Source organism: Nansenia antarctica (genome assembly GCF_963989245.1).
Source record: "Nansenia antarctica genome assembly, chromosome: 5".
Lineage (NCBI taxonomy): Eukaryota > Metazoa > Chordata > Actinopteri > Argentiniformes > Microstomatidae > Nansenia > Nansenia antarctica.
The window spans coordinates 13,013,298-13,025,946 of NC_137690.1; positions in this window are offsets into that span (position 1 = coordinate 13,013,298).

The window sequence follows — 12,649 nt, forward strand, 5'->3', positions numbered from 1 at the left end:
AGCAGTAAGTGGCCCAGATAGTGAATTGATGTTTTTTCCTCTGTGTTATTTTCTATTTTAATCTGTGGAATATTTAGACAGCTTTTAGGAAAGAGAACGTTGGCAGTGATGAAATAGGAAGTCTGTGATAAGCAGTCTACCTCCTATCCTAGTTAGTCCTCTACAAATTACCCTGCTATTTGTAAAAGCTGAAATAGCCGTAAGGAATAATTGGAGTGAATCATCATCACTTGGATGATGCACATAATAACTTTAAGAGCAACTGTAAGATAAGGTAAAGAAATACAGTATTTAATGAGTATGGAACAATTTTTCTGCATGTTATATCTTCCCTCAGATAAAGACAATCTATTCCAGAATTGGCAAGTGACCACAATTACATTTTCGACTTGTTCATTTGTTTCACTGTTTCTACTATTTGTTTCACTGTTAGTTATGGTGTTTCCTTCAATCAATATTTATGGCCCCATGGAATGCTCCAAAGACGCTTAAAAACACAGCCAGATAGATTATCACTTACTGCACTGAAACAATAAACCGTTAAGATACAACAGCGTCTAAATGTCTTATCTACTGCCTGGTAGATTGTACCCAAATTGCATATGCTCACTTTAGCACTCTACCACTTTTTAGACGGGCAGACATCTGGGCATCAGTCCCTCGGTAAGGACCAGGTCATTAAGAGCTTTCCCACGCCTAGACGTTGCCTGTTAGACATGAGCCGCGTTCATCCTTTTTACTGTATCAGCAGCAACGGCTATTGTTATACACGCTACACAGTAGCCATCAGCTGGCTGCTACTCTTTTACTTACCCTGTTATCACCCACATCTCTCCCAGAGCAATAGAGGTGAGACTTCAGGTCAACCATGGGTACAGAGAGCATGGGAACAAGGAGGGGAGGGCGCTTTCATGTGGACATGTAGTGAAAATTGTAATATTATTTATTTATCAGAATCATGTAAAGATTATTGGTAGGGCCAATGCTGTGTTTATTTAAAACAAGGTGATAGAAACTGTCATCTTGATACTTTTTATGTGTGTAGTAGAGGTGTTTCAGAGACCCCCCAAAAAAACATTATGATAAAAAGGGCAGATAGGCAGAGAAGGATGAGAAAGAGAGGGAGATAGAAAAATGACTCAGTGGTCTAATCAGGCCTAATCCTCTCTGGTTGGTATTATATCATGGCCTTGAAATCATCCTCAGCTTTTAATTGGCTCCTTCAACTCCTCTTCTACAGACTGCTCACATGGCATGCTGGCCAGAGATGATAATGTAACATAATACTGAAAATAGAAGATTCCTGCTACGCACTGATCATCAAGCTCTGACTACGCTATTGACGGGTGGCCTACGGATAGCCAGATGGTCTGCTCCCCTGATGGAGTTTGACTGCACTGCAAAAAGTCAGCTCTCAAAAACAAGAAGAAAAAGCAATAAAATGGGGGAAATACTACTTAAAATAAGCAAAATTATCTGGAACATTTCACTTGCCAAGACTTCTTAAAACAAGTAAAAATATCTAGCCACAGATATCTTAAAACTGCAGTCAGACTGAAAACAAGTACATTCTTCTGGATAAAAATATCCTATAACAATATTTAAGAATGATGTTCTCAATATGTGGCAAAATGTGCTTAAATTCTTTGTGGCATTGATTCCACAAAATGTTGGAAAACATTCCTTTGAGATTCTAGTCCATGATGACATAATTGTATGCAATGCTAAATGAATGAGAATGTGTACAGGTGTTCCTAATAAAGTGTTTGGTGAGTGGATATGCTACACGCAAAGCATTGTGGCTGTTGAGATGTACAGCATGGCAATTAAAGTACTACCTGTTCCTCTGTTGCTCAGCTTCTGTGTCTGATTGCCAATACTTTCTAAACAAGTTTCAGCTACACAACAGTAAGCAACAGCAGACGTGCTCCTGTCAACATCTCACCACCCCTGGGAGTCATCACAGAGACCAGGGGGGAACATCCTGAACTCAGGGAGAGGAGAAGGAAAGAGGAGGAGGATGTGTGTGTGTGTGTGTGTGTGTGTGTGTGTGTGTGTGTGTGTGTGTCCGTGTATACACATGTGCACGTGTGTGTTTATGTGCAGTTTACAGTGCTGGGAACATCTGCGACAGGACTTCCTGCCTACAGGAAACAATATGGTGAAGAACGGAACGCTCAGAACAATGCTGTGAAATTCAGCCACCACCCAGGTCAGAAGAGGAGGAGGGCCTTCTGAATCAGAGGGAAGAGACGTAGACTGAGCACGTATTAGAACACCTCACTGTACCTCCTGTGGCCTTTGTGTAGAATTATAATTATTCCCAAGGGCTTTCATCCCAGGAATCCCTGTGAATCAGTCTATTATGAATCCATATTTCATCTATAAACCATAATTGATTGTGTTTTTGGTGGGTTAGTTCTATCATCAGTTGTTATCTGTCGATATGTGTGTTCTGTATGATTCTTTATCATGTCTATTCCATATGTGTTTAATCTTTTTTTAAATACATTTTGGTATTCATTGCATGCAAGTTTTAGGTGAACAATTTTAGTAGATTTAACCAAAACAAAACAAAAATGTAATTGTGTAGAATGTGCCATTAACACATTGAAAATAACCAAGCAGCAAAACACAACACACATTTGTAGATTGTGGAGTTCTTCTGTCAATGTTTCTCTTGGAGTGAACAACCTCATGCCAAAAAATGTTGGTCATGAACATTCTCACGTTTCAAAACTCATTGATTGGAATAGCAAGGAGGATGCAAGCGGACAGCTTCCTTGAGGATGTCGCACAGGCACTATATTTAGAAGCCTGACAGATCTACAATGGACTATGAACGATTGTATTGTCCTCATGACCTGCAAGCTTGGGAAAGTGTCTTCCAGATTCGCAGTGACATACGCAAGGACACACACACACATACACACACACACACACATGAAGGCACTCACACACACACACACACACACACACACACACACACACATACATACATACATGCATACATGCATACATACACACACACACTCAAATAGACAAACATGCTAGCATACTGTACATACTTAGGTAGGAGTTGGAGTCCATTGGAGCAGAATGAGAGGAACACTGATACTGTGGTAACTTGGTAACACTTCCTCTTGCACAGCTGAGGTTACGGAAGGGATGGAGGCAGAGGAAACTGAGCCTAAGGAAATATGTAACGACTGACTACAGCACCCCAAGGAAAGCTCCACCATTACGTAATGCCACCACTCCTTAGGGATTTCCTTTTCCAATTCCAAACTAACCACTCATCCTCTCTGATAGCAGGTCTATCGAGGGCTGTGAGGTCAGGGGGCAGTGGCATGGAAAACAGAGTGGGAGTGATTTATCAAATCTACTAAAAGTAGGGATACAGGGTGTTCTTATCCCGCCCTATTCCAACATCAAAAGCAAACAGGGGTGTTGTTTCCATGTGGGTAAGGCAGGCACCGTCCAAATGATGTGGAGAGGAACGTTTGACCCTTTTATTACACTCGTCCCCAGGCTGGAGCTGAGCTGCTTGTACAACAGCAGAGCCAGAGGAATATGTAGTGAGTGAATTTGCTCAACCGTACAGTATGATCTGTTTAGTTATCTTACACAGCATTCCATGACCAAACATAAGGAGTTATTAGTGTTCCTACGTAGTAGTAGTAGTAGTAGTAGTAGTAGTAGTAGTAGTAGTAGTAGTAGTAGTAGTAGTAGTAGTAGTAGTAGTAGTAGTAGTAGTAGTAGTATTGTTATTGGTGGTTTACTTCATATTATTATTTTCCTGGCTTTGGTTAAATAGCTCAAAAGGTTGCATGCCACAACTAGTGTAGAGAGAATCAGTAACAACGGCAGAAAGAATGACCATGATTAGACCATAGGTGACACTATAATAACCAAAAGTAAATCATTAACTTCAGAATGCTGGCATTTCTACCCCGTTGTATGAAAATGTATGAAACTTGGTATGTGTCTTTCCTCATGGGGAACATATTTGCCTCAAGAACCCATAAAGTTCGCCATGATGGATTTTTCTGCAAGTGCAAAATTTGCCCCAAAAATGTACTTAAAATCAACTGTAAGTCAGATTGGTCCGAAATTGTATATACAAATGTGTGGTGCACATCTCTCTATAGGGTGTTAAAGGATCAGAGATACATTTAAAGATATCAGAGAAAGTTCTATGAAAAGAAAGAAAATTGGCCCAGAATTTTCAAATGCTCTGCGAATTTGCCCTGCTACGTCAATATTTATGGCAGTCGACAGGCTGATAGAGGGCACTACAATGTGTTACTATGTCGAAGCTGTTGGGAATTTGTATTAAAATAACTAGAAGTGATAAATCATGTACTATGTGCTCATCAGGGGCGGATTTAGGATTGTAGGAGATCCGGGGCTTAGCCCAGAGGGATAATATAATGTGAAAAATTTGCCCTAAAAAATTTTTTGCCTTAAAAAAAAAAAAAAAAAATTTGCCTTCCAAAAGAAAAAAATTTGCCTTCAAAAAAATTGCCAGAAAAAATTGCCTTCAACCTTCAACTTACCACCACCTTAAAGCGGACAAAAGAGACTGGCACTGGAGAACACATATACATTCACACCCTTTAATGAAGCAAACTAATTGTGGTGGTTCTGGGCACAGAGGGAGGTCAGCACACGTAGCTCCCCCTGCAGGCCAGAACGCGCCATGTCCCCCACACTAATGCCTTAACTCACTCAAATACAGTCAGCAGCTGGTTGAAGTGATTTCAGATCACTGATCCAGGGAACATGCCTCACATCCATTGAAAGAAGAACATATAAAACAAAAGGGGTATTAAGACTGACCATATCATGATATATAATGTAATAAGGGCATACTTAATGTGGTTACTCCATGTTTACTAGCTGTAACATTAACGTTACATCATTATTTTTCACTTGTTACTCAGTCAACCAGAGCAGATATCAAAGACTATCAGCCTGTTATTCACTTTATTTGTATAAGTATTATCCTTTGTTTGATTTCTTACCATGTACCGTAACAGTACCTTGCTATGTTTCATTTTCATTATAACATAACGTTATGTTATGATAGCCAGCTAGCATTAGCAAACCGGAAAAGTAGTGTCAGTGAGTCAGTCACCTTTCTAATAAGATTCACAAACCTGAAACATCATCTATGTCATCACTGCTGGTGACGTCATTGTTGTCAGCTGCTGATACGGCTGCTGCAACAGTTCTTGGCGATTGTTTTTTTGAAAAAAACTTTGGGATATCCATGCTTACAAAGTCAGGCACTGATTGAGAGGCACTGATTGAGATCACTTCTTCTTCAGGGCAGGGCAGGCTACGCAGTACGCAGGCTAATGTCGCGCAGCTGCTGCCTCTCTGTTGGACTCCGGTACTGCACGTTACTCACGTTTTTTTTTTTTTTTTTTTTTTTTTTTGGGAAAGTAAAACATTCGGGGCTTTTCAGAAAACATCCGGGGCTTGAGCCCCAGTAGCCACCCCCTAGCGCCGCCACTGGTGCTCATTTAAATAATATGTGACTGAGGTCAGTTTCAGATTCAGATTCAGATTCAGATTCAGATAACGTTTATTGCCATTATGCATACACATATAGGAATTTGCTTCGACATTACAGTAAGTGTGTTTATACTTTTTTCACGTGTCAAAAAACAGGACAACACAGGACAGACAACAGTGCATTGGATAGTGCAATATAAAGTGCAGTGCAGAGTTTTTACAGTGAGTCCAGTGCATATTCAGTCCTGGGCAGACTTGGGGGCGGGGGGGAGGGGGAAGCCAGTCAGTTGAGAAAAATGAGAAGGTCACGCAAAGCCAAAAGAGAGGTTCTGTTTTTGAGCGACATGAAGAAGAAAAGCTCCTGACTAAAAGAAAGTATTATGATTCAAACCGCCTGTAAATTACTTATTTTTACCTATGTGCTAACAACCATTTTACACCTGCTGTTATGATATTCTATTTTCCTGTACTGATTTTATACTTTCATAACTAATGATTAATGATAAGTCTATTCTTCTATACTGTATTTTAACTTGTTAATCGAATCCCAAGTCATGGGACTCAGTTATGTTTTCACAAGCTATTCTGATAAAGGACACACTGACCTAGTCATGAGGGAATGGGTTTCAAGATCAAATAACTGGCCAATTAGTGCTTTAGAACGCACGTAGAATTAACTGTATAAAAATGTCTGTTCATCCTAAAAATATAACTGTGTGCATATGCTTACTGATTTCTTAATGTTTACTGATTTCTTAAAAACATAACAGAATGCGTGTGTGTCTAAGACTAGGCTGCTCACACAGGTGGATCACCATGACTAACGGCCGGGGGCCAGAAGAAGAAGATAACACACAGTACACTCGCACACACACACCGAAAGGAGTTGAAGGCCACATAACTAATTAAAACACTTGCTTACAAATCAAATGGTCACAGCTGCAACAGACTTAATACTGACAATTAAAAACTACCAGATAGGGGGAGGAGGGACAGCCCAGCCCCAAATGTTAAATTGTAAAGACTATATTTCAAGGCGAAACTGGGTTCTTGTCTGGTGAAGCTTCTGCAGTTAACCTATCGACAGCTAGCTGATACTGGCCTGCGGAGGTGAAACTAGATGGGACCCCTTTTCCATGGAAATGAACTATTATTGCTTGCTGATGTGCTTGAATAAATATTCTCTTAAAGAACAGTTCAGTAGTGGTGCCTAATATTTGATTGGATCATTTTATCTTAAGAAGTTATATCAAGGACGTCTCGTTGAGATTAAACGAACTCGCTTGTAAGTGACGACTCAATTAACTCAATTCTGGAGAAGTTGATCGCCTTACAAAGCATTTGAAGATATATATATTTTAAAAAGGACATTACAGATGTTTTACTTTTTCAAAGTTTTTTGAAAATTTCGACACATCTGTGACATAATGACACTTCATTTGGTGTGGGCAAAACACATGCCCACCCTCCTCCCCTCCTCCATCTTTTATGAATACGAGAAGACAGAGGTCAAATATCGCAATTAGCTTTTTCTGTCCAGCCTTTTCAATTTGAACCCGAGCGCAGTGAGGAGGACAGCAGAGAAGACATTACACAAATGTCGATCAGAATGAAGACAATCTGAGAGGTGAGGAGGCGCGAGTGGGACATAGTCGCTGGTGTCTGTGCAGCAACTGTCAACCAATGCCAACCGAGATGGAGAGTGTAAACAAACTTGTTGTAATGAGCACAGATTTCTGTCCGCAGCTGTTCAAGGCAAGTTGAGGTTATCAAACTATCGTTCTATGATAAAGCGTAGTCTTCTTACCTGTGAGCTCTTTCATTAGCGGTGGTGGATTAAATGCCTCCAATGCATCTTCGGAAAAGTAGCGAGAACAAAGATGCGCATCTTTATGCAGTTGGGTTCGTACACATGCATCTTCCCACTGCTTTCTCCTCTTCCGCTCATTCACTAACCTTGTCATTGCCTCTATGCTGTATTGATTCCATTCAGCTTAACATTATATGTCATTCACAAATAGCCTACACAGACAACTTTACTCTGGTTCATATCACTTAACATACTCTATAAATATATTGAAAACATATACCTCCCATGTCTGATTAACAATGCATCTTGGCACTACAATGTGCTACCATGTTGAATCATTTCCATATATTAAAAAAACAGGCCTTTGAAATTTTATTATTTTGGCTAAAAGCTAAGGCTAATGCTAATATAGCACTTTAAAAACCTCTTCTTATCCACCTCATTTTTCTGGTTTTCTGCTCGAAATGACATGCCCACAGTGAATATAGAATATCTCCACAATCACAAGGGCCTTCATAATGATCTTGTTATCAAATGAAAGCTAACACCTGTGGGGTGGCTGTAGAAGTGTCAGAATCAAAATCTATGTTACTGTGTCAGAGTAAATAGAGCTAGAACATTATAAAACATCTCAAATTCAGTCTCCGCCTAAAAAAACAACAGCTTTTACAGTGAATATCACCTTGGAAACCTGATAACCAAGCCCAAATCAGACCCTAAGGTCTTATTAGTACTTGTGCCAAAGTTGATGCTAGTAATGTGAGCAAATGCAACTTTGTACCTGTTTTAGTACAGGTATGTTTAGGCGGACACCTAGGCCATTTGGAGATATGTTGGCCTGATTCAGTCAGATGGGGGTGGCATACTATGCTAGGCTTGCAGAATATAGTGTAAGCACATTATAAGTAGTGAAATGCTTGACATAAACTATACAACATGGTCATTAACTAACTATGATAACTATTAATTATCATCATAGCATAGTAGCCTTACAGGCCCATGGTCCTATGATACTTCGTATGTAGTAAAGCACTATCTGCGATGTGCCTACGAATCTTTCATCCTCACTGTCTCCCAGAGTTCTTGAACATAATTACACGTTTATTTTTAAAACATTCTTTACTCCAGTTCGTCTTAATTAGATGTCCCTGGAGTACTCTTCGTTATGTAATAAATGTAAGAAAAGTCTGGGGACATATCCTCGTTTTGGTTCTGTCCCAAGATCAAACCCTTTTGGCAATCAATCCACGCTCTGGTTGAATCCATACTTAAGCTCAAATTTAGCAAATCTCCCCTTTTGTACCTTTGATGCAAATGTAAATATGATTCCTGAGCATGGGAAATTGTTCGATTTTTTTTTATTTTTGGCCAAAAAGTGTATTTTAATTTTATGGAACACTGATGTAATTCCTACTGAACAGCTATGGTTCACACAGATAATGTCTGTGTTGCCCTTGGAGAGACTTAAATATGACCTGCAGGATAAGATGGATGTGTTTTCTGAAGTGTGGTCCCCCTTCATATCTTTTATGGAAGAGAATCCATGACATTATTTGAGATCCACTTTTTAATTTTTTCCTAGCTTGCATTTATCTTTTAGATATAGGGACTCTTATCTAACTCTTAACTCTTATTATTAACGTGGTTGTTGATGGTGTTAATGCCCCCCCCCCCTCCCTCATTGCACACACATTTTTGTTTATTGGCACATGAAACTTTTAGCTTTATTTTTGTTTTTGTCTCCTTAGTGTGGTTTATTGTCTTGTCAGTTTACTGTTGTGTTTTGTCTTTTAATTACTTTATTTTTCATACTTTCTACTTTATGGAGTTATCTGTTTTCCCTTAATGTCTGTCCTTGTTGTGACGTCTAGATGTTTGTTGTTTGAAAATTTACCAAAATAAATACTAAATTTAAAAAAATAAATAATAATCAGACTTTCAGTTTATGCAGGTGGAAATCAGTGATTCCTTGGGGGGCTTTTCATAGGGCAATTTAACCAAACAGAAAGTGCCATGACTCATAAATGCCATGACTCATAAATACATTTAGCTAATCAGGAAACATACTCGTTGTTAACTTAACTTCTCTGTAAAAGAAGCAACTGAATATAACTTATTTCACTGTCTGGACAAGTCGAAACAAGTTCAGAGATAGAGGGAGAGTTGAGGTACAACTTCTAGCACTAGCCAAGTCAATCTCTCTAGCTCTCATTGTTCACACACACACACACACACACACACACACACATACATACACACACGTCACGGTACAACAGTAGCTCCAGTTAAAACATTCTTCTCCTCCTCCGATAGAATTTCTGCTCCCAAGGTAAGCGAGAAAAGAAATGGAGCACAAAGTATTTAAACATTCACATTTTTCCCCTTTTAAATCTAATACATGCCCTCTAAAAGGAGCCCCCCAGTCCCTGTGTGTGAGATAATTAAACGTCTAAGACTGACAGCCAGAGATTCTCTCTTCACGGATGCCCCTCGGGAAGAAATGTCTGGTGTAAGGAAGACCTAGGCACCTCTCATTTCCTTATCGCAGCTCACAGGTGGCTCTCCAAGGAGACACACACCTGTCTATGTCTGTGTGTGTGTGTGCGTGTGTGTGTGTGTGTGTGTGTGTGTGTGTGTGTGCGTGCATGCGTGCGTGCGTGCGTGTGTGTGAGAGAGAGAGAGAGATAGTTCTGCTTCCATTAACACAGGCTTTTATTCAACACCACCCACAGCCAGACAGAGATAGGCCCTCCAGTGAAATGAAGTGTCAGTTGATTGATTTATTTTTGGCTCACTATCAATACGAGTTTATGAACAGCTTTGAAGATAATGGACATCCTCTCCGGGTCTCAGAAAATCTTTGGCAGGGAAGTGTATCCAACTCATTGACTGCACCGAGAACACAGTTGATGGAATCAAACAAAAACGAGATCATTTCTTTATTACATTTCCACCTCCAACTTAGCGTTTCCGAAAACGACATCAGTGTTGAAGGAAATAACTCAACTCTGACTCTGAGAGAGCGGGCTCTATAGGGCTCCTGCAGTCACCCAACAGCATTGCTAGGGCTCCTGCAGTCACCCAAGGGCTGCAGTCATCTAGGGCTCCTGCAGTCACCCAACAGATTGCGTCATCCGGTCAATGTGCTACTGATCAAAGTAAATTCGCCCCTGACACCCCCTTGTGTCGGTAGGGAACTTGTAGCTGTTTTTATAGCCATGCTGTTGTGGAAATTCTACCAACTATTATCTAAAGATACTGTGAATTGCTAAGATCCCAAGAATCAACCAATAAGGGTACACGATTTGATGAAGCAAAGTTTCCCCACTTTATTAAGATCTCTTAGAGAAGCGAGATGCACAGCAATACAATTTTCGGTTCTGAAGGGCTATTTCCTCATCAGACTTACAGGTGCATCTAAAAAACAAATAATATCATGGAAAAGTTCATTATTTTACATAATTTAATTCAAAAAGTATTTTTAGTTTTAATGTTGATGATTATGGCTTACAGCTCATGAAAATCAAGAATCCAGTATCTCAAAATATTCGAATATTACATAAGACCAATCAGAAAAAGGATTTATAATACAGAAATGTCAACCTTCTGAAAAGTATGTTAATTTATGCACTCAATACTTGGTCTGGGCTCGTTTTGCACAAATTACTGCATCAATGAATTACTGCATCAATGAATTACTGCATCGATGCGGTGTGGCATGGAGGCAATCAGCCTGTGGCACTGCTGAGGTGTTAGGGAAGCCCAGGTTGCTTTGACTAATATTAACTCTTATTAACTCTTTGATATTTGTTCAATTTCTTAGAATTTGCCTTAGATCAATAAAAAGAAAGGGGATATGTCTGAAGTATAATACTGTACTTACTGTACTTGGTGTAGAGGACATTGTACTGTAAGTATGTTTGCAGCTAAGGGATCTGCACTTGAAATCATTCCTGTAGACTGCTGAGTACTCTAATTGATTTCTTAGCTTGGGGGAAATGACCAAGTTATTCAACATTTATATTCATTACAGCCCATTGTTTTTATCCTCATGCGTGACATTAGCAATCTTTTGAGAAAAAAACAGAAGCTCAACTGTGTAGAGGGTTTCAATCTGTATCTGAGCATGTACTGTACTGTTAGTTTTAGAATCATGTTGTCATCATGGGCTGTACAATCATGACAACATACTCAGGGAGTAGCTCTGTTCCGAACCTAAGAGGGGTACCATTTCCAGCATGTGTTTGCTATTCAATGTCTTACAGTCATTCAAGAGGAAAAACTATTGTATTATATTAAAGTGGATAAAACAAGGTGACAGGCTATATCACCTTGTTTTATCCAAACAAAATACACAGTGAAGAAAGCAGAAATGTTGTCTCCTGAAAAGCCAATAATTTTCGACTATCAGAAGAAAACTGTGCCTCTGAACTAGAATACAACATCCCTACTCGTCACGCTTCGTCCAAAGCTGTCCTGCAATAAATTGACTCACTGGCTGAGGTGCTCTGATGAAAATGAAAAATGATTTGCATCTGTCAGCACTCCGTTCCTGTTGAACGGACACATTATCTATTCAATTCTCCCTCTCTCTCTCTCTCTCTCTCTCTCTCTCTCTCTCTCTCTCTCTCTCTCTCTCTCTCTCTCTCTCTCTCTCTCTCTCTCCCCTTTCTCTCTTCCCTCTCTTTCTATTATCCCTCTATCTCAAGCTCGTTGTTCTTCATTAAAAGCTGTTCAGCCGTCTGGGAGAGTGATGCAGTACTAATGGGAAGACAGCAGTGTCCTCTACTCTGCCTGTGAGAGCTCCTCAGGGAAATCTCTCTCTCTCTGTGTGTGTGTGTGTGTGTGTGTGTGTGTGTGTGTGTGTGTGTGTTTGTGTGTGTGTGTGTGTGTGTGTGTGTGTGTGTGTGTGTGTGTGTGTGTGTGCGCGTGTGTGTGTGTGTGTGTGTGCGTGCGTGTGTGTGTGTGTGCGTGTGTTTCGGTGGGGTCTGTGTCCGTGTCTGGAGTGACAGTTTTACTTTACCAATGTGAAACATGTATGACATCTCAACCATGCTGATGGAACAATCACCAATCACTATACAATATCCACCCTTCCTCTCATATTGGGATCGATGCCAAGCGGAAACAGCCTTGGGTTTGAATGCAGCATGGAATGTATGGCAGTCGGCCAGCCACCTGAACTAGTATGGATTAGGGATGCAAAATCCTCAAGCCATGGTAATTTACAAGTCATTTGGTGAATCTAATGAAACGTATGTGATATTGTATCTAAAATACTACTATGCAAATGTAAAATGTATTTTCCATAGTGCT